This window comes from Pipistrellus kuhlii, unplaced genomic scaffold, assembly GCF_014108245.1.
Source record: "Pipistrellus kuhlii isolate mPipKuh1 unplaced genomic scaffold, mPipKuh1.p scaffold_m20_p_3, whole genome shotgun sequence".
Classification (NCBI taxonomy): Eukaryota; Metazoa; Chordata; class Mammalia; order Chiroptera; family Vespertilionidae; genus Pipistrellus; species Pipistrellus kuhlii.
Genome location: NW_023425529.1, coordinates 68,467,249 through 68,488,506, shown reverse-complemented (window position 1 = coordinate 68,488,506; position 21,258 = coordinate 68,467,249). Strand labels below are relative to the sequence as shown.

Genomic DNA, 21,258 nt, shown 5'->3' with positions numbered 1-21,258 from the left:
TGATCTGAATCAAAGGGTAGTGTTAGCACTTATTTTAAAGGTGTCATTTAAGATTTTAATATACTTTCCTTTCATAATAATTAAATTGTGAACTGCTTGGCTATAATAGTTCCTAATACGAAAAACTTTTACAATAGGGATATCGTTTAAGAACAGATTTATTTCAGAAAACTGACAGCATAAATGGATATCACATCATTAACCTTGAAATCAAGACCTATAATTAGCTAAAGTTGTCAAAGAACAAAGGTCACCATCTGAAGGTTATCCTGAACATCTTGATCTAATTTTTAAAGAACAAACCACTTCTTTTAACACCTGATCACAAAATAATAACTGTAAATTAGTCTACACTAAATCACCTTGTGTATCTGGGGAGTGCTTTTGTCACATGATAGGCAAATGACAATGAAGGAAATATTAGATTACTTTTGCTGATATTCACATGGTGCCTGATCCATAACATATATGCCTACTAAACAAGTGGTGCTTTATTTTATTTTATTTTATTTTTAATAAATTTTTATTGTTCATATTATTACAAGTGTTCCTTTCCCCCCACTTCCCACCCCACCCTCTGCCCTTTCCCAACTCCCCATTGTCCTCATCCATAGGTGCACAGTTTATGTTCAGTCTCTTCCCACATCCCCCTCTCCCCTTTTCCCCAAGAATAAACAGTTCACTCCCCTTCCATACCTCTGATTCTATTATATTCAACAGTTAATATTGTTCATCAGATTTTTTTTTTTAATTCCCTTGGTTTTTAAATTCACTTGTTGATAGTTACGTATTTGTTGTTCATAATTTTTATCTTTATTTACTTTCTCTTCTGAGAGAACCCCCTTCAGCAATTCATATAATTCTGGTTTGGTGGTGATGAACTCCTTTAGCTTTTTTTTATTAGTGAAGCTCTTTATCTGACCTTCGATTCTGAGTGATAGCTTTTCTGGGTAGAGTATTTTTGGCTGTAGGTTCTTGCTATTCATCACCTTGAATATTTCTTGCCATTCCCATCTGGCCTGCATGGTTTCTGTTGAGAAATCAGCTGACAGTCGTATAGGTGCTCCTTTATAGGTAACCACCTGCTTAGCTCTTGCTGCTTTTGATATTCTCTCTTTGTCCTTTGCTCTTGGAATCTTAATTATGATTTGTCTTGGTGTGGTCCTCTTTGGATTCCTCTTATTTGGAGTTCTGTGTGCTTCCTGGACTTGTAAGTCCAGTTCTTTCCCCAGATGGGGGAAGTTTTCTGTCACTATTTCTTTCAATATGTTTTCGATATCTTGCTCTCTCTCATCTGGGACCACCATGATTCTGATGTTGGATTGTTTGAAGTTGTCCCAGAGGTTTCTTACATTATCTTCAATTTTCTGGATTCTCTTGCCTTCTAGCTTCTGCAGAGGAATGTCTTCTGCCTCTTTATGTTCCAAATCTTTGACTTGATTCTTGCGATCTTCTATTCTGTTTTTAGGACTCTGTATAATATTTTTTATTTCAGACAATGTATTCTTTATTTCTTGTTGATCCCTTTTCATGTCCTCATAGGTCTCATTTATTTTATCGGCCTTTTCTAGGAAACTCTTGAAAAACCTTATAAGTGTGGTTTTGAACTCTATATCCAGTCGCTTTTTATCCTCCATTTCTTTCGTTTGTGATCTATTTGGTTTAGGCATTTTCGCAGGCAGCTTTTCTGATGGGGCGGGGTTTCAGGGTGGAGCCTACAGCTTTGGCTTCTGTCAGCCCCGCCCTATGCGACTCCTGAGACTCAGGGTCCTTCAGTCCTAGTTGCAAGCGCCTCTGAGAGAAAGGTGCCCTCGATTTTCGCCTGCTACCAAACAGTGTAGGCTCTCCCGCAATGGGCCCGAAACTGGGGTTCAGTTCAGTTGGAAGTGGAGTTGGAGGTGGCCTTCAGAGCAGTCTGGAGCCCCTGTCTCCTTCCCGTCAGGGCAATCCCGCGGCACAGCCGACCATCCCTTCTCTGTGAGCAGTGTGCACGCCTCTGGGACCTCCTTTCGCCGCTCCCCGGGTTTCGCCTTACAGCCCAGCTCCCTGTGGATGAGCCTGGGTCCCCGGGGTCTAGCTTAGAACTGGGGTTCAGAGCAGTTGGGGGCCCAGCACAGTTGGAGTGTTTATCTCCTTTCCGCTAGGGAATGCCCGCCAGGCACTCGGCCTCCCTCCTCTCAGGCTCCATCCTCTCCGCGCACCGCGTCTCTGTACCTTGGGCTTTTCCAGCTCCTCCGCGCCTCCTTCTGGTTTTCTCCTTGCTTCTCGTTGTAGAATTTCCAGTCAGTTGACTTTCCTGTAGTTATGGGTAATGTCCATTTTATATTTTAGTTGTATCTTATTGAAATTGTTGCGTGCGGCTGCGGCTAGGTGCCTACCCGAGCAGCCATCTTCACAAGTGGTGCTTTATTAATCTTTTCCAATTGGCCAATGTGGTTAGTCCTTTCTAAAATGTGCCATTCTTTCACTAAATATAGGTTTTCCTAAAGTTTTTAAAATAGATAACCCTTAAGCCTTGAATAGTCTTTCCACTTGAATAAGTTAAAGATATCTTCAGGACACAGAAAAGTAATTAATCAAACCATTCAAAGGACTTTTAGGTAAAGATGTGGCCTTTATTTTACATGGCATTTACATTATTTCAGTAAAAGACAAGAAAATAAATAAGTACAAATGTAATTTGAGATTTTTTTCAACTAATGTAGGTTTGTAAAATAACATAATGTAAGATTAAAATGTAAATACCTAATGTACAAGTTCATGAAATTAATAGCATCTTATTCAAATAAATGTAAATAATAAATGAAGGAAAGAAAGAAGGAAGAAGGGTAAGAAGGAAAGAAGAAAGACTGTTAGAACAGTCATTGTTTACGGAATGACTGGGCATCAAATATTTCATGCAGATGGTACCAATAAATGACAAATATTCTTAGTTACATGCTCATTTTACAATGTTTTGACAGTACCTATTTCATTAGTTATATCTTCAAGTATTTTGCCAATTTTAAGTGCATAATCCTTCTGTACAGCTTGAATTTATTTTTAGAATACATTTATATGGAATATAATGAGTTATTTGTTAAAATTAGAGCTTCAGATATAAGTATAAAGTAATGTCTTCTAAAATGAACCAAAGCATAAATTATACATTTAAATTCATAAAATATAATGTTTATGGCAGTACACATAACAAGATATACTAATACTACAGGCCTGGTACACAAAATGCATGGATGGGCAGGGTCCCTAGGCTTGGCCAGTGATCAGGGCCAATCAGTGCCTTCTGGCTGCTGGCCAGGGCCTTCCTTCATTCCACGTCACCACCTGGTGGTCAGTGCATGTCATAGCAAGGGATAGGTCTCCCAGTCAAACTCCCACAGGGACAATTTGCATATTAGGCTTTTATATATAAGATTCTTAAACACTGACAGAAGTATCAAGTTTATACTTAAAGTAAAAATAAAGAAATTTAATTAAATTATATTTTCCCATATTATAAAAGAACTCTGTTTTAATCCAAATACAACTTTAATATTCAGGTTTTTTTATAACATGCACCCAAATATTCAAATTACCTTATAGTGCTTAAAAGAATTTCCTGCAATATGCCTTCTATTTGGAAATTTTGTCTTATTTTACCATAAAAATAATATCTGGGAGGTACCATATTTTTCAGACCATAAGACGCTCCGGACCATAAGACGCACCAGTTTTTAGAGAAGGGAAATGAAGAAAAAAAGATTCTGAAACAAATAGTGTCCAAAAATATTTTATGTGCATTAAAACCCAACATCACAGTCATAAACACTTGTAATCAACCCTGTAAAGAAAACAACAGCATTTAGAACCATTTTAGAGCCGGGCAAGCACACAGAGACCACATAGAGCCGGGCAAGTAAAAAAACTTTTTTTAAAAAGTATATGTGTAGGCTATATTTGGACCATAAGACGCAGGGACTTTTCCCCCCCACTTCTCGGGGAAAAAAAGTGCATCTTATGGTCCGAAAAATACAGTAATTATTTTTTGTAGCCCACATTTTATTTAAGATTTTGAAAATGGTTTCTTGCACTGGCAGAATTCATCCTTCTTCCTGAAGCCTTATCAGAACTTTGGATAAGCCTTCCCAGATGTTGCAAATCAACAAAGAATTCCTATTTAGAGATCCTCACATTTTCTTTGTCCTGAGTCTTTTATGCTACATCCTGACTTGTCAGCCTACTACCTTAATTTCTCTTCATGGCAGAACTTAGGAAAAATTTTAAAGTAAGCTTAGAGCCACTATGGTATTCATTAAATGTTATAAAATGATGGAATAAAAGTGGGCCTTAAAAGAAAGACAGAATAAGATGTCTACTCATAACTACTATACATGATGATATCAGAAGTTAGCTTGGCAACATATTGTAATGTAGAAGGGATAAAAAAAATTGTATTTGATGTAGAAAAAGTTATTTGAGTGAATGATGTCTTTGCATATTTTAGTTTAATATTTAAAAAATTAAATGTTGGGAAACCAAGGTGGCGTCTTAAGATATACACCTGTACATGCTGCCTCTCACAACCATGCCAAAACAACAACTAAAAGGCAAAATGACTATCAACCATGGGAAAGCTGGTGTAGTAGAAGTTCTACAACTAGAAGGAAAGAAAGAAGCTCACTGAGACTGTGTAGGAGGTGCAGAGGCTTGGAAAGGCAGAGGCAAAAGGTGTGTGCGAATTGGGCTGGCTACTAGGTGCACTTTATTTATTTATTTATTTTAATTGGAAGGGAGATACAAGCTCCTGACTGCTCTGAACTCCAGTTTCCAGTGAGTTTTGGGGTCGCAGACTCATACATGGAGAAACTGGACTGTCTGGTATTGGGTTGGAAAGTGAGGGTGGCTTTTTCACAGAGGTGTGTGCAGGAATGATTGTTTACTGCACTGGGGCATGGGACATGGGGATACAGAAACGCAATATGCAGAGAGGGCTGACTGATAGCCATTGTTGTTTGCCATTCCCTAGTGATTCCCTGAGACCCTGCCCCACCCAATTTACAAACAAGCCTGAGCTGTGTGCAGTGGTTTTTGCATATGAATAGGCTGTCCTTTTGCAGCTTAACATAACAAATTGCATCTAGGTCAGACAGTTCCAAAAGTTCCAAACCCCAAGCAAAAAGGAGGAATCTGAAAATCTCCCTGTAGCTCCTGCTGGGTGGCCTCAGACAGTAGCTGACTTGTACCTCCTTAGAGATCCAGGAACCGGTATACCTAGAGTTCAGTGTGAGATGACACCCAGATTTCAACTCCTCACATACATAATTGACATACTCAAGAGGCAGACTCAGTTAGCACCAAAGCCCAATGGAAGCAAGTTCTTCCCCATAGGGTGTCTACAACAAAGCAGGTCTTCCATTATAGACATAGCTGATCCTCACAGCCAACTGGCCTAGAGGTCAATTCCTCCAAGTGTACCAACACCAATCAAGGCTTAACCACAACAAGTCTGTGCACACAGCCCACAAAGGGGTGCACCAAGAGTGTCCACCTCAGGTGGTTAGGGAGGCTGAGCCACTGGGCCTGATAGGTCACCTACCACATAAAGCCACTCCACCAACACAGGGAAACATACAAAATGTGGAGACAAAGAAACATATGTCACAAATGAAAAAAAAATGGAGGAAAGCAAACTACTGGATATAGAGTTCAAAACCACAGTTATAAGGTTACTCAAGAATCTTCTAGAAACCGCTGAGAAACTTAGTGACATCTCTGAGGAACCTAGTGAGACCTTCAAGGATCTTAATGAGAATGCCAAAAAGTGGAAAAGGACCATTCAGAAATTAAGCATACACTGTCTGAAATAAAGAATAATATACAGAAATCCAACAGTAGACTAGAGGACCCCAAGAATAAAACCAAAGATTTAAAATATGAGGAAGCAAAAAACACCCAACCAGGAAAACAAAAATAAAAAAGAATCCAAAAATATGAAGATAGTGTAAGGAGCCTCTGGGACAACTTCAAGCGTACCAACATCTGAATTATGGGGGTGCCAGAAGAAGAGAGAGAGCAAAATATTGAAAACCTATTAGAAAAAATAATGACAGAAAACTTTCCCTACCTGGTGAAAGAAATAGATTTACAAGTCCAGGAAGTTCACAAAACCTAAAACAAAAGGAATCCAAAGAGGATCACACCAAGACACATCATAATTAAAATGCCAAGGGCAATAGACAAAGAGAGAATCTTGAAAGCAGCAAGAGAAAAACAATTAGTTATCTACAAGGGAGTACCCATATGACTATCAACTGATTTCTCAACAGAAACTATGCAGGCCAGAAGGGAGTGGCAAGAAATATTTAAAGTGATGAACAGCAAGAACCTACAACCAAATTACTCTACCCAGCAAAGCTATCATTTAGAATTGAAGGTCAGATAAAGTGCTTCACAGATAAGAAGAAGCTAAAGGAGTTCATCACCACCAAACCAAGGATTATATGAAATGCTCAAGGGTATTTTTTGAGGAAGAATATCTTAAGAGGAAGGAGAAGAAAAAGGTAAAGACAAAAACTATAAACAACAAAGTGACAATAAATACACATTTCTAAACAGGTGAATCTAAAAATCAAGTCAATAAAAAATCTGATGAACAGAATAAACTGGTGAATATAATAGAATCAGGAGGATAGAAAGGGATCAGACTGACAATTCCTTGGGAGAAAGAAGGCATGCGGGGTGCTGGAAGAGATTGACAAAATCTTACATCTATGGATGAAGACAGTGGTGGGGGGTAAGAGCATGGAGTGGGGGTGGGGGATTAGGTGGAGGGAATCTATGGGGGGAAAAAGAGGAACATCTGTAATAATCTGAACAATAAGATTTATTTTAAAATTTTAAAAAAATATTTTCTTTTCTTGAGTAAGTCCAGTGTGTCAGCTACTAATTCAAGTGCATTGAAGCACATACAACTCTTTACCTTTTAAAAGTAAAATCAATATCTTAGAACAGCAAATTTCAACCTTGTTCCATGGCATGCATACTGGTATGTTGCAAGAATTTTTAAAAACATGCAATACCTGACTATTTAGTCAGGACGTTGACTTCTTTCCCCTTAGATTTTTAAATTAAAAACTGAGAGTAGCCAACACAACAATAACTGGCCAATGTGAATGAGTGAAAGTTTTATTACTTTTTCTATAGGTTGGCAAAAAAAAATGTTTTGGGGGTGCCTCAGAATTTTAGTTATGACTTCATGTGTACCACAAGGTAAAAAGGTTGGAAATTGCTGCCTTAGAACAGTTTAAGTAGATATTTATTGCTTGTTTTGACTGCTTGCTCATCTGAATTTAACATTATAGTAAATGCTCAAAAAAAATATGTCAGATTTATCCTATCTACTGTGTCTGGCACAATAAATATTTGTTGAATTAATTAATAATTTACTCTTTTAAACACAGGGATATTTTCTATTGATCTAAAACACATGTAATCCTAAAATAGTTGTATTATTAATGTTTTACCATGTGTTCTTATTTTTTAAAATGAGCTCTCATATAGCCTTGTCAAAGAATAATATCTGAAACTAATAAACTAAATGGTATGTTGTTGGCATAAATCTATAGATATACTAGTAAAAGCCCAAGCGACTGTTATGACCAGAACGACCAGTTGACCAGTCACTATGATGCACACTGACCACTAGGGGGCAGACACTTAATGCAGAACCTTCCCTTGATGGTCAGTGCACTCCCACAGTGGGAGCGCTGCTCTGCCAGAAGCCAGGCTCCTGGCTGGTGAGTGCAGCTGCAGCAGCTGGAGCCTCTCCCACCTCCGTGGCAGGTGCTGAGGGTCACAGGGAGCTGTGGGACTGGACCTGGCCCTGTCTCAGGCTCCTCCCCAGTTGCCTGCTGCTTTGGCATTGCTACATCCCTTGGGGGATACTGATTGCTGGTTTTGGCTTGGCCTGCAGGGATTGGGCTGAAACCGGCAGTCTTACTGAGGGGTTCCAGATTGCCAGAAGGCACAGGCCAGCCTGAAGGACCCCACCTGTGCACAAATCCATGCACCAGGCCATAATATTAACATAAATTTTATATAATTTAGTTATATATTCTCTAGATGAAACCTCAGAATTCAAAGAATAAGGCAAGGTATCTGTTAGGAACATCCCTGACTTTCATCTGCTTATATAAATTTGATCTACAGTTACCTCTAATTTTTATCTCACTGCAAATACTAGGTTTTGCCTGGTTTTTCAGATCTGGAAATACTGATGCTAATAATAGCTGGCATTTATTTAGCTCTGTATATAAATGATCTCTTTAATTCTATGATGCAGATACTACTTTATCTCTATTTTATACATAATGAAATGGGAAATACAGAAAATTTAAATAATCTGCTTAAGGTTAGCTAGCATATGATAGGATTTGAAGCTGGGTAGTCTGCTTAATTAATACTTTCAAGAAATCGTTTTATTCCCTTACTTTGGGCCAGTGTCCTTGCTTGCTCTTGCAAGGTCTGGAACTCTGCTCATGTCTCTGAGTAAACCTCACATGTATTCCATTTGCCCTACTCAACTGCTGTTGGCAGTTTGGCACCACTTGGTGATAACTTACATATCTATAAGATTATTTTAGGTTCTGTGGCTGAATGGGAATTCATAGGATATCCAGTTGGTTGACATCTGGTTGGTTGATTTCAGTTTTTTTTTATTTGTTTTATTTTGGGCGTAATCCATGGAGATAACACTGGAAAAATATTTGGGGTTATAAAGTACCCAGTTTGCCTCTTGTCAAAATAAATTGTCATATGGGACATCAACTTGATATAATTGTGGCCTCCAAATATATTATCAGCAAGCCATACCAGTGGTCATGAAATAGAAAAGCTCACAGAACCAATTACTGAAATCACACATTTTATCAAATCTATTGAAAACACAATGAAGAAAAGAGCTAGGATAAATTAACATACCTATGATAAGGTACAGTGTAGAAGGACAACACCATCTGAATTCTGGGGCATGTAATGTTCAAATGGCCTGTTCTTCTCTCTATTGCACTAAACTTCCACACTAATGGTATGGTTTCAAGGGCCAGAGTTGAAGTTTGAGCTCGCAGGCAGAAGACACTCTGGGGCAACAATACATCCTTGTCCTACTAGTGAGATGCAGGAACAATTATACCTGGCTGAGAGATGGAGCTCTCCAATTAACTGAATGAACAGTCATGAGCTTCATTTGTATTACTTAGCAGAAAACATATGGTGCTGTAATTGAGGTCACCAAAGGATGGCCAAAAAAGATTTGAGAATGTTTTTTTTTTTTTTTTTGGCATATCTAGTGTTATCTGAACACCTACAAGCTCTTGTAGATTTATTCTTAGGCATACATACATATTATAAACATATATAATAGTACCTAGGTGTCTCATTAATATTTGGTATCTCATATCTTTCCACTTCTTTCTATGTTTGACACACAGGTGATCTGCTTTCTCATACTTAATTCCTATGAATTCTGCCCATCTCTAACAAACATTTTGCTTATCAGCTACTTATATATTCTTTTTAAAAAAATATATTTTATTGATTTTTTACAGAGAGGAAAGGAGAGAGAGAGCTAGAAACGTTGATGAGAGAGAAACATCGACCGCAACCAACATACATGCCCTTGACCGAATCGAACCTGGGACCTTTCGGTTTGCAGACCGACACTCTACCACTGAGCCAAACTGGTTTTGGCTGCTACTTATATATTCTTATTCTTAAAAGACTTTGCCTACGTTTTTAAAACCTATTAATCTAATACAATTGAATTTTTAATAATAAATAGGCATTTTAGAAAGATAGGCTGCTGTGGTTGATTGTATTTGCTAAATTGGCTTCAATAATATTCTTATTATCATGTGATTTTGATGCTCTTCACACCAAGAGGAGTGTGGGGTGGTTGTTTTTTCCCTTTGAAATCAAGAGAGCTTGTTACTATGATCTAAGACAGAGTACGGTGGAAGTGACACTGTGACTTTCAAAGCTAGGTCATGAAATGTGAAGCAGCTTCTGCTGACATGTTTGACTGCCCTTCAGCTGCTGTGCTGTGCTGAAGCCCAAACTATCCCATTTAGCAATACCACATGGAGAAGTCAAAAGAAGAGAGAGAGAGAGAGAGAGCCCTATCTCTCTAAGTCAGCCCTAGCTGCTTTAGCGTCCCCACTTCCACTCTTTCAGCACCTAGCCACTGTTCTACTGCATCCCATGAGAGATTCCAAGCCAGAACTACCTAGGTGAGCTATGATCAAATTCCTGCCCACTAATACTATGATAAATAAAAAATGATTGTTGTTTTAAACTACTAAATTTGGAAATAATTTTTTAAATACATGCTAGAACACTTAGACTTGACTGCCCTTCCACATCTTACTTCTCTGTACTCATGAGATATAAATTTGAGTCCACCTCATTCAAAACTGAATGTAAGACAAGAGCCAGTTACTAAAGACATATATAACAATAATTTTGAAAAAAGTTTTTTACACAACATCAACTGTCTAGGAATTATCCTATATAATAGAGGTAATGTACAAGTTGACCACCACTCCAACACATAAGATGGCCGCCTCCATGTGGTCAAAGATGGCCACCACAAGATGGCCAGCAGGGGAGGGCAGTTGGGAGGGACTAGGCCTGCAAGGGAGGGCAGTTGGGGGCAACCAGGCTTGCAGGGGAGGATATCTGAGTGTTGGGGAGGACCCAGGCCTTCAGAGGAGGGAAGTTGGGGGGTGGGGGGACCAGTCCTGCAGGGGACGACACTTGGGAGCAAACAGGCCTCCAGGGAAGGGCAGTTGGAGGGGACCATGCCTGCAGAGGAGGGAAGTTGAAGGGGACCATGCCTACAGGGAAGGGCAGTTAGGGGTGATTGGGCCAGCAGGGAAGTTGGGGGCAACCAGGCCTGCAGGGGAGGATAATTGGGAGGGACCCAGGCCTGCAGGAGAGGGCAGTGGCGGGGGGGAGGAGGGGAGGACCAGGCCTGCAGGGGAGGGCACTTGGAGGCAACCAGGCCACCAAGGAAGGGCAGTTGTAGATGACCAGGCCAACAGGGAAGGGCAGTTAGGGATGACCAGGCTGGCAAGGGAGGGCAGTTAGGGGTGACCAGGCTAGTAGGGGAGGGCAGTTAGAGGCAATTGGGCCATCAGGGGAGCAATTAAGCATCAATCAGACTGGCAGGGGAGTGGCTAGGGGGTGATCAGGCTGGCAGGCAGAAGCAATTAGGGACAATCAGGCAAGCAGGCAGGTGAGCAGTTGGGAGGCAGCAGTCCTGGATTGTGAGAGGGATGTTCGACTGCCTGTTTAGGCCCAATCTCAGTGGGCTGAGGGACACTCACTCCCCCATGCACAAATTTTGTGCACCAGGCCTCTAGTTCTTCACAATTTTTTATTGAAGATGCTGTCTTCTATTTACAGTCTTTATAAAGAATACAATTGTATTCCTCATTGCTTGTTCTATGAATCTTTAAACTGCATTCAATAAGGATTATCCATGTAAGTTATTTTTTTAAAAGATACTTTTATTGATTTCAGAGAGGAAGGGAGATAGATAAAAACATCAGTGATGTGAGGGAATCATTGATCAGCTTCTCCTGCCTACCGCATCCTGGGGATTGAACCTACAACCTGGCCATGTGCCTTGATCTGGAATCTAACTATAACCTCCTGGTTCGTGGGTTCACACTCAACCACTGAACAACACCAGCCACACATTATCATTTTACTTTTATTGTTTAATTTACTATCTATGACTGCTTACATGTCTTTGAATGGTGAAAACAAAGGAATAGCTTATTATTTTTATTTATTTATTTATTTATTTATTTTTAAATAGATTTTATTGATTTTGTACAGAGAGGAAGGGAGAGAGATACACCCCCTACTGGGGATATACCCGCAACCAAGGTACGAATCGAACCTGGGACCTTTCAGTTCCCAAGCCGATGCCCTATCCATTGAGCCAAACCAGTTTCGGCAAAAGCTTATTTTTATGTTGGTGACTTTTCCCCCCACAATGATTTCTAATCTGAAGAACAGCAATACTCACTTATCTCAACTTCATCCACTTTATTTGTGTTGCCAATTTAAACAAAGAAATACTGGATTTGTATCAATGATGTCAATAATTAGGTAATCATTAATAATTTTTATTAATAATTTTTTATTTATAATTTTTGATTAATAAAAATCAAATTCTGGAAGATTTGTGTTCACTAGAACTTAAAAAGTACCTGTCTAGCTTCTTCAGATACTTCATTTGAAACCCAGGAATTAATTCTACTGACTTTTATTTTATTCATCTGTAAAACTGGAATTAGATTAGAACTCCCAGCATAATATCCCATAATTCTTTAATTACAAAGTGAGGTTGCCTGAATTGGAGCAAAGGCAGAAATGAAAACCTTTATTACTTGGGTTTATGTTAGAATAAATCTCTCTAAGTAAAAACAATTAGAGAATATAATTAGAATGTTTTTTCCCTTTTAATATTTTATCTCAGGGATTAAAAAATATATTTTCTACAATGTTATTTTGTCCTTTGAAAGGAATAAAAAATATTCCAAAAGCCATCACTATTTAACTTATTTTAGAGCCCTTTATATTACTCTTAGATTGATGTCTAATAGCAAAAACCAAAACCAAAAACAACAACAAAACTTTAAAACTTGTTTTCTCTTATTACAACTTGACTTCAAAAAACAACTAACAGTTTTTGCTCTTTTATAACACTAAGACATTCTTAGTTATGAGTTGAAATCTCTGTGACTATTTGTCAAATTGCTACATTTTACAGTATTCCTATATAAATGCATAGATAAAGGTTGATTAATGTAACCTTTCACAACAATTTATTTTGTGAGAATTAATACTTATACACTTATTGAAGGCACAATAGTCAGCAAGTGTGTGCTTAGTATAGCTTTCATATTCTGTAGTTTGCTTCTTTAGACAAATAAGAAGAGTGATGTGTAATATAAATAAAATACATAATGTCATGTAATTGTTTTAATAATGTTAATGTAAACTATTGTGAATATAGGTGAAGTATTTTCATAAATGGGTAGCTATATAGTTGAAATGAGGTGATATTAATATCATCATATCTGTTACAACTAATATTACTTGTTTTCATTTTGCATGAAAATTATCCTTTTACTTAAAAGAAAATTACTGCCGTTTACTAAATTGTTATTATTGTCATGGCCCATGCTTAATTTTCTTTGGTAATTCATGCACCGGTGGGGTCCCTCAGCCTGACCTGTGGAATTGGGCTGAAACTGGCTCTCCAATATTCCCAAGGGGTTCTGGATTGTGAGAGGGCGCATGCCAGACCAATGGACACACTGGTGCACTATCAGGGTTGGGGAGGGATGCGGGAGGTTGGCCAGCCAGGAAGGACTGCAGGAGGGAGAGAAGGGGTGAGCACTCCAGGGCATGTCCAGTCCACCTTGCTCAGTTCTGATCTGCCACAGGCTAACCTACTGGTTGGAACATCTGTCCCCTGGTGGTCAGTGCACATCATAGAGAGCAGTTGAATGGCCTTAGTATATCATTAGCATATTGTGCTTTGATTGGTTGAACAGATGATCCAACACTTAGCATATTAGGCTTTTATTATATAGAATCATTTTTACTATGAACAGAACATGCAAAATGTAGAATATCTAAAGAGATGGAAAGACTAGCCATCATAGTAAAAATGAGTGGTTGTACTTAAAAGAGTATATAGACAAGAATACTCATATTTGAAATAAAATGAGGTAAAAGAATTAGTATGGCTGACAATATTGTATGCCTATAGACTAATTCATTTCATTGATGTTAGGTACTAAGACTAATGAAAGAAGTAGCAAATAGTTGCCTATTTAGTAGGTAAGAATTATTGATTGTTATCTATCAAAAACTACAATAGTAGGAGTAGATGATAAAGTCAGCATAATAATTGGTTTTATATTTGTATGAGAGATTTTTGTCTTGAATGAAAAATATTTATGAGTTGTTTTTCTTGTTCTATATAATAAGTACTTATTATACAAAACAAGAAATTTTTTTTTGTTCAGGTTAATTTTTCTGATTAATTTAATCAGCAGCTCTCAAAGTTGGATTTCTAACCTAGCACTATTACTAACATTGCTTAGGAATTTATTAGGAATGCAAAATCTCTGGCCAATCCACAGACTTACTGAGTACAAAACTGGGACCTGTTTAGAAATCTGAATTGAAACCTGTTAGAAATCTGTATTGTAACAAGCCCTTTGGACATTCTCTTGCATGCTAAGTTAGAGGGTCATGAAACTTGAATAACTGGTGTAAGGAGTGACTTTTTTTCATGTTGATTGGTTTACCTGATGTTTTCTGCAAAGTTGCTCCTTAATAAAGCCTCTCAGTTTGATAGAAAATGTTACTTATACTCTAGACCATAAAGTTGGAAGTGATAACATTAGGATGTATAGTTTCTAAGCTGAGAGTATCCATAAAGACTATATCTTCTTAATTAAAAACCTTTTACTTCACAACTATTCTCTGCCTTCCATTATCAAATTCTTCCATTCTGTGATACCATCCGTGGACTAGTCTTTCAACTCAGTTATGTCAACTGAATGTGTAGGGTTTATACTTAGAACTACAACTTTTATTTGATATGTGAATGGGAGTCAGGCAAATGAAGACTTTTGCTGGAAATGACCCTGTATTTGAAAAATGTTTACTACCAAAGAAATTGGAACCACAGTTTAAGAAGGAAGGCGTTCTCAGACACAGAGACATATTAACTGTCTTTTAAAATGTGAAGATCTATCATGTAAAGGACATTTTATGTCTTCTGGGGAGTTCTAGAGAGTGAGAGTTATGAGCACTGATATCTGATTAATATGATAAAGCTATTAGTTAATCACATGTATTTGAAAATGGACTGGGCTACCTTGTATGTTAATGGGTTTCTTATGGTTAAGAGTATTTAAGTCACAGCAAAGGATGACGTGATAGGGTGGTTTAGAACTTTGCTGCTCACAGTGTGGTCCCATCTGGGAGTTGTTAGAAATGCAGAAACTCAGGGTCCATCCCAATCCTAGTGAATCATAATCTGAAATTTAGTAAGATCCATGAATGGTCTACATGCACATTAAATTTGGGAAAGTGTCCCAATTGACATATAGTGAATCTTCATATTATTCTATAGTTAATTTTTACAGAATGATCTTATGATTCAGAATTTGAATAACAATCTAGAAGAGACTGGGAAGGGGGTACTTGACTTCCCATTTCACGGTGGAGTCACTAAGTGAATTAAATGCTACCCTCAAAATGAAGAATCTGTATCTTGAATATTGTATGTAGAAAGCTGAAATTTAGATATTATTTCATTAGTTAGCTTGTGACTCTTGGCTTTAAACAAACTAAAACATACCTTATAGATTTATTGCACTATGTCCTGAAAGTACTTGCACTAACCCCAACATTATTCCTAATGTTTAAGCCTCTTCCCAATTCCCTTCTGCACACCCCCCTTTTTCCCTTTTTAAAAAATTTTTATGGAAACTAGGATATGTGGATTTCCTACACTGAAGCGTTTTCTATCTTGCTGAGAGTAGGTATTGGTTTTGTCTTCTGCTTTCTCCCTGCCCCTGATGAGATGGGTTTGTATGAATGAAGAAGGGAAGGAGAATGGGTAAAGGGACATGTAGGTCTAGAGAATCTAGAAGCCATGGAGATCAGACTTTGCCCAGAGCTGACATTTCCTAGGGCAGGGAGTACTTCACACACAATCCTCATCGCCAAGGCCATGAATGGAGAAGAACCGGGGAGGTGATGAGAAGAGAAGTGACAGATGCCGCCACACCCGGATTGACTCAGGTCTTCACAACCGTGACTGTCATGCCCTCGTCCTGGGAGAAGGAAGCGGCTTAAAGAAATGAGCACAGGAGATCCGAGAGCCAGAAGGTGCCCAAGCCCATTCCCTCCCCAGCAGCGCGGGCAGACACGCGGCTTCCTGCAAAGACCATTGTGTGTGTGTGCGTGTGTGGTGGTGGGGAGCTCGGCGAGGAAGAGCCTCCTCCCTCCCCACACCTGCCCATCCCCAGCTCCCGCCCCGCCGGGGGCACTGGGACCCGCGCGGGCCCGGCAGCCCGGCGGCGGCTCCGGGGCAGCCGTGTGGATCCGCGGGCGCGTGTGCGTGGGGAGGAGAGAGCGGAGACGTGATTACTTCAGAATTTATTTAAGGGCCGGTGGAAACCACTGCAGCAGCTTCCAGGGGAAGCCCTTGTTCCAGAGGAAGAGGAGGCGGCTGCTGCCCAGGAGGAGGAGGAGGAGGAGGGGGAGAGGCGGAGGAGGAGCGGCGGCGGCCACAGCGAGAGGCGAGTAAGGAGATGCTGTAGCATCAGAGCGGCTCCCGGCAGGTTGGTCCTCGCGGCCCGGGGATGCCGGCGGGGAGGCTGGCATTGCAAAGAGGCTGGGAAGAGACACTGGGTGTGTGTGTGCGGGGTTGACTGCCTGACTGCTTGCCTTTCCAGAGAAGAAATGCCTTTTTTTAAATTTTTATTTATTTATTTATTTATTTTGTGTGTGTAAGCAGACACCGTGGCGCGGAAATAGGCTGGGAGCCAGGAGGGCACCTGTCCTGCCTCCCGCATCCCCGGGGAACCGCTTCCCTGTAGCTTCCCTACTTGGGGCGTCAGCGGTGAACTCCGGAGGGGCTCCCGGAGGGGGGATGAGGTGGAGAACTTCCCTGCCAGTTACTCAGCATCCCCCCCCTCCCCCCCGCAAGCTCACGTTTGGGGAGATGCCCTGCTGGTGTCTTGGCCCTGGAGGGGGAGCAGTGCCCCCGGATTAAGTTTCCACAGGTCCCGCCAGCCCCCGGCTCCGGCTCCCGGCTCCCGGCTCCCGGCGCCGGTGTCCGGCGGCGGCGCGCGCGGGGCTGGCAAAGGGGCTGCGGCTGCTTTAAGAGCCGCCTCCCCCTCTCCTGCCTCTGACAATGGTCTGAACCGAGCTCTGCTTCCCAAAGCAAAATTTGTAATATGCCATTTTTCCGATGGACGCTTCCCCCTTTGGCCGCTGACGGGGCCGCGGGAGGATGCGGAGCCGCTGCCGGGCCGCCCGGAGGGCGCGGGGGGCTCCGGGGGGCGCGGGGCGCGCGGGGCTGAGCGGCCTGTCTCCCCCCCGCGCCGGGGGCAGGGTCCCGGGGCGCCGGGCGTGAGCCTCCCCTCCCGGCCAGCCCGAGGCTGCGGTGGTCATTGATCCATTGAAGAAGCGGGACCCGAGATTACCGGCATTAGGTACAATGACTGTATTTGAGTCTCCCCTACCGCTTTATTTATTTATTCATTTATTTTTTAACTCCCTTCCCACCCGGCCCCACCCCGCCCCCAGGGAAGATGAGATGCAAATTCCTCCTTGCCAATTACCGACTGCTGGGTACCTTTGGCTTCCCACAGGTCTCACTCCCATCCCTCCTCCTATCTCTCCCTGCTCGGTTCCCTCCCGTTGGGCAGAATGAAGAATGCTAAGTGTGGAAAGGATGAAGTCAACTTCTTCAGGGGGCGGGGGTGTGGCCCAGAGACAGCTGTCCAGCCCTGGGAGATGATCTGGCTCCTTGGCCAGCGGTAGAGGCGCTGGGGTCAAGAAAGTGCAAAATGCTTCCTTAGAGGAGGATGGTATTATTTCCAGAGGACAGGGGATTTCAGAGTTAAATAGGAGGAGGAATATTCATGTAACGTAATCAGACAATAGCTAGGATTTCTCTCAAGGAACTACTTTTGTGTGTGTGTGTGTGTGTGTGTGTGTGTGTGTGTGTGTGTGTTAGCTGAGATGGAGCTGGGTTAGTTCTTAAAACTCAATCTTTGCAGAAGAAACTAACTACCAAAGATAATTTAATTGTTGCTTCTACTAAGGTCCTAGTTGATCTGCCTGTATAAAGTGATTCACTGACAGGAAGGAGGAAAAAAAAAGCCTTTTGTAGCACTATCATATCTGTGTGGGTATTGCTTAAATGGCATATATTGCTAAGAAACACATTGGATCTTGAAGCTTTTGGGTACTGACGCCGGTGGGCATTCTAACTTTTATTTTGAAATCTGAGCGATTTAGGAGACAGTCAAGGTTATGTGCTAAGAATAAGGGAGTTGGTTTTCCTTGTATAAAATTATTCAAGCTAAATTTGAGATAATTAAACAAAACAAGTGTATTGTTGTTGTTTTTTCCTTTTAAAATACAATAATCTCTACTCAGTCTTGAGACCTTCAGTAATTTAATGAACAAGGCATACACATCTAGAAGAGGGTAACGTAATCCGTGTATCCCATTGACTTTGGAGAGGAGAAGATGAAAAGGCAAATATCAAAGCAAAGTGTTAGTAACCCCTTCCTGGTATTTCAGGAATTATGCTATGCAAGGCAGTTGCGATTTTGAAAATGATCAGAAAAGTTAAAGGTGGTATATAAAGATGAAATGTACTAGTGGTTGAATAAGCATAGACTTCTGGACTGTCCAACTTGCTTCAGATGTCATCTATTCTATGAGAGGGTGTTTAATCTTACACTGAATATCTATTTTTAATTGCTTTTAATTCCTAAAATGTGCATTTAAGAAATAGGTTATGTTATATTTTAAGGATTATACAAACATTTTGTAATTTATATTAGAATCTGAGTTCTATTTCAAGAAGCTAAAGTAGTTCATGAAAGTGTCTTATTTTTTGTAGAAAGATCATCTCCCCCCCTCTCAGTTTTGTTGAGAAGAGTTCAGATGTATTTATTTGGGTTGACTGCTGGTTAAGAAAAGCATAATGTATGTATCTTATTTCTTAGATAATCTTGCATAGTTTGATTTTTTAAGTTGAATGTGGAGAGTTCAGAGTACTCAATGAAATTAAATCTTTAGGCATAGAAATATGAATCAAAAACCAAAATATTCTTTCTGAAAAGATGAATGTTTTATAATAAAAAGAATACTTGAATTTGTAAAAGCCCCTTATTATTTTACTGTGTAATCTCAGTCAGGTATACAATTAGAGTGTTAGAACACTTTTTAAAAAAATATATATTTTATTGATTTTGTACAGAGAGGAAGGGGGAGAGGTAGAGAGTTAGAAACATCGATGAGAGAGAATCATCGATCAGCTGCCTCTTGCACACCCCCTACTGGGGATATGCCCGCAACCAAGGTACATGCCCTTGACTGAAATCGAACCCGGGACCCTTCAGTCCCTAAGCCGACGCTCTATTCATTGAGCCAAACCGGTCTAGGCTAGAACACTTTTTTAAAAGCATAGATTATTAACCTGACTTTACAGAAGTTTTGATAGGTGCAGTGACTTTCCCTGGTTCACATGCTACAGGAGTGAAATTGAATCCAGTTCTCTGGAGTGTAGATTTAATATTAATAGACTTTCTGAAGTCCCCAAGGTGCTTCTTCTCATCATAGCATCTTTCGACTTACTCAAAACCCAGCTTCTATAGCCATTTAAGAGCCTGGTGACAAGTCTATGTTAGAAGTAGGGTAGTATCTTCAGGAGAAAATTATAACAGAGTTAATCAATAAAGTTGTGTTTTTCATTGGAATTTAAAGTGAAGATGGGCTAGTGGCTTTCTTTCAAGAAGGATATAATTTAAAATACAGATTTAATAATGTTTAAGTAATTCTAAAATTTAAACCTCGCAAGTGTTTTGACACAAATTGTCACAATGCTACCATTTTCTCTTCCAGTATTTTGTTGTAACTGTACATATCAAACAAACAAACAAAACACACACACACACAAAAATTCTACATTGGCTCCTGGTAATGATTTCTCAGAATGACACAGCTGTTCAGTATGTATGTCATGCATGGCAAGTAAGCTAATTGTTTTAAATATTCAAATGTGTTGGAACACTTTTTTGTTTTGCAATTTTCTTTCAATCAAGGTAAAGACAATTTGTAAATTTAGGAGTATTTTTATTCCATCTTTGTGATAGTGTTTGAATAAAATTCAAAATAAAAAAATACAAATAATATTTTATTTGTATCATTAAGTACCTAACAATAATAACTGTGTGTGTGTGTGCGTGCATGTGTTTGTGCCTGTGTTCACACATCTGTGCATTAATACATCCTGTGTATCTACCTTGTTATTTATTTTAGGGTGAATAAGAAATTGAACAAGTCAAATTCTTACCTACAGGTAGCCCACTGTTTTGAATGACAAGCAATAATTCAAAGCATTATCTTGAATTATTCTAAAAATCACCCTCCTTAATGTTTTTTACATAGGGTATCAGCGACAAGAGTACTTTGCTCTTATCTTTCTGAAAGTTTCTCCTAGCTTTCAGAGAGCCCTGATCAAATCATTTACAGATCATTGAATTTCTCTCCTCAATAACTCAATTTGTAGAAAGAATTACATAAAAATAATTAACTATTGAGCTGTTAAGGCTTGACATTTTATTTGAAAATATCATCATAAACATTTTCCCCAAGGACAGGAACATGTAGGCAGAAAAATGAATTGACCTTGCATTATAAAACCAAAGAATGCTTCAGGATCAACAGCCAAACCAGCCTTTCTCCACATCAGCCTTCTGCAAAACCAAGCCCTCTAAGTCTAATTAATAGCTCCTGGCCTTGGGACAACAGCTGAAGCTGAGATGTGTTTGATTCTTTTAAAAATGTAAGACAGAGCATAAATGAGAAAAAGAGATACTTTCTGATTATTAAAATGCCACAAACTAGATCAATGTTGCATCTCAATGTCTGTGTTGTCTATTTTAAAATAAATCAATAAATTATTATTTTTAACTATCCTGTGTAGTTAATTTATTTCATGACTGGTAGCCTCTGATTAGCAGCTGAGATGTGAAGTTACTGCATTGACCAATGTAATTTATGGTATCAGTTTTGTGGACCATTCGAAAGTGTTAATTTGTATTGTTTGGATGAAAACCAGACAATGCAGCTCATAGGAAACAAAGGAATATTTAGCGCAATTAGTAGTATATTAATCTAAACAAATGTATGTACCTCACTCTATTTCATAAAGGTTATATTTAATTGGCACTTTACCTTGTAGTCTACTTCAGGAATTTAGGGAGAGATCATGTAAAAATAATAAAATGGGAGTTTTGAAGTAAAAAAGCTTTAAATTGGTGTGAAAAAAGTGTTGATAAAATAAAAAAAGTAAAAACTGTTTATTGTATAAACAGAATACTCTCTTACTTGTAAAATTTCCTGAATAAAAGAGTGAACATTAATTCATTGAAT

The 21,258-nt window shown here is 39.5% G+C and overlaps 1 protein-coding gene across 18 annotated transcripts in view; it reads left to right on the top strand.

The window, feature by feature from the left end:
• Window positions 1–16,161: 16,161 nt before the first annotated feature.
• The window catches only part of PPFIA2 (PTPRF interacting protein alpha 2), a 413,992-nt gene continuing 408,895 nt past the window's right edge, over window positions 16,162–21,258 (top strand). For 9 of the 18 annotated variants that reach the window (XM_045588301.1, XM_045588295.1, XM_045588296.1 and 6 more), the window contains exon 1: window positions 17,147–17,297. The gene's annotated coding sequence lies outside the window, so the exon portion shown is untranslated. Of the gene's footprint in view, window positions 16,422–17,010; window positions 17,298–21,258 lie in introns of those variants that run through there. The other 9 variants (XM_036456939.2, XM_045588302.1, XM_036456933.2 and 6 more) reach the window with 4 other exon arrangements.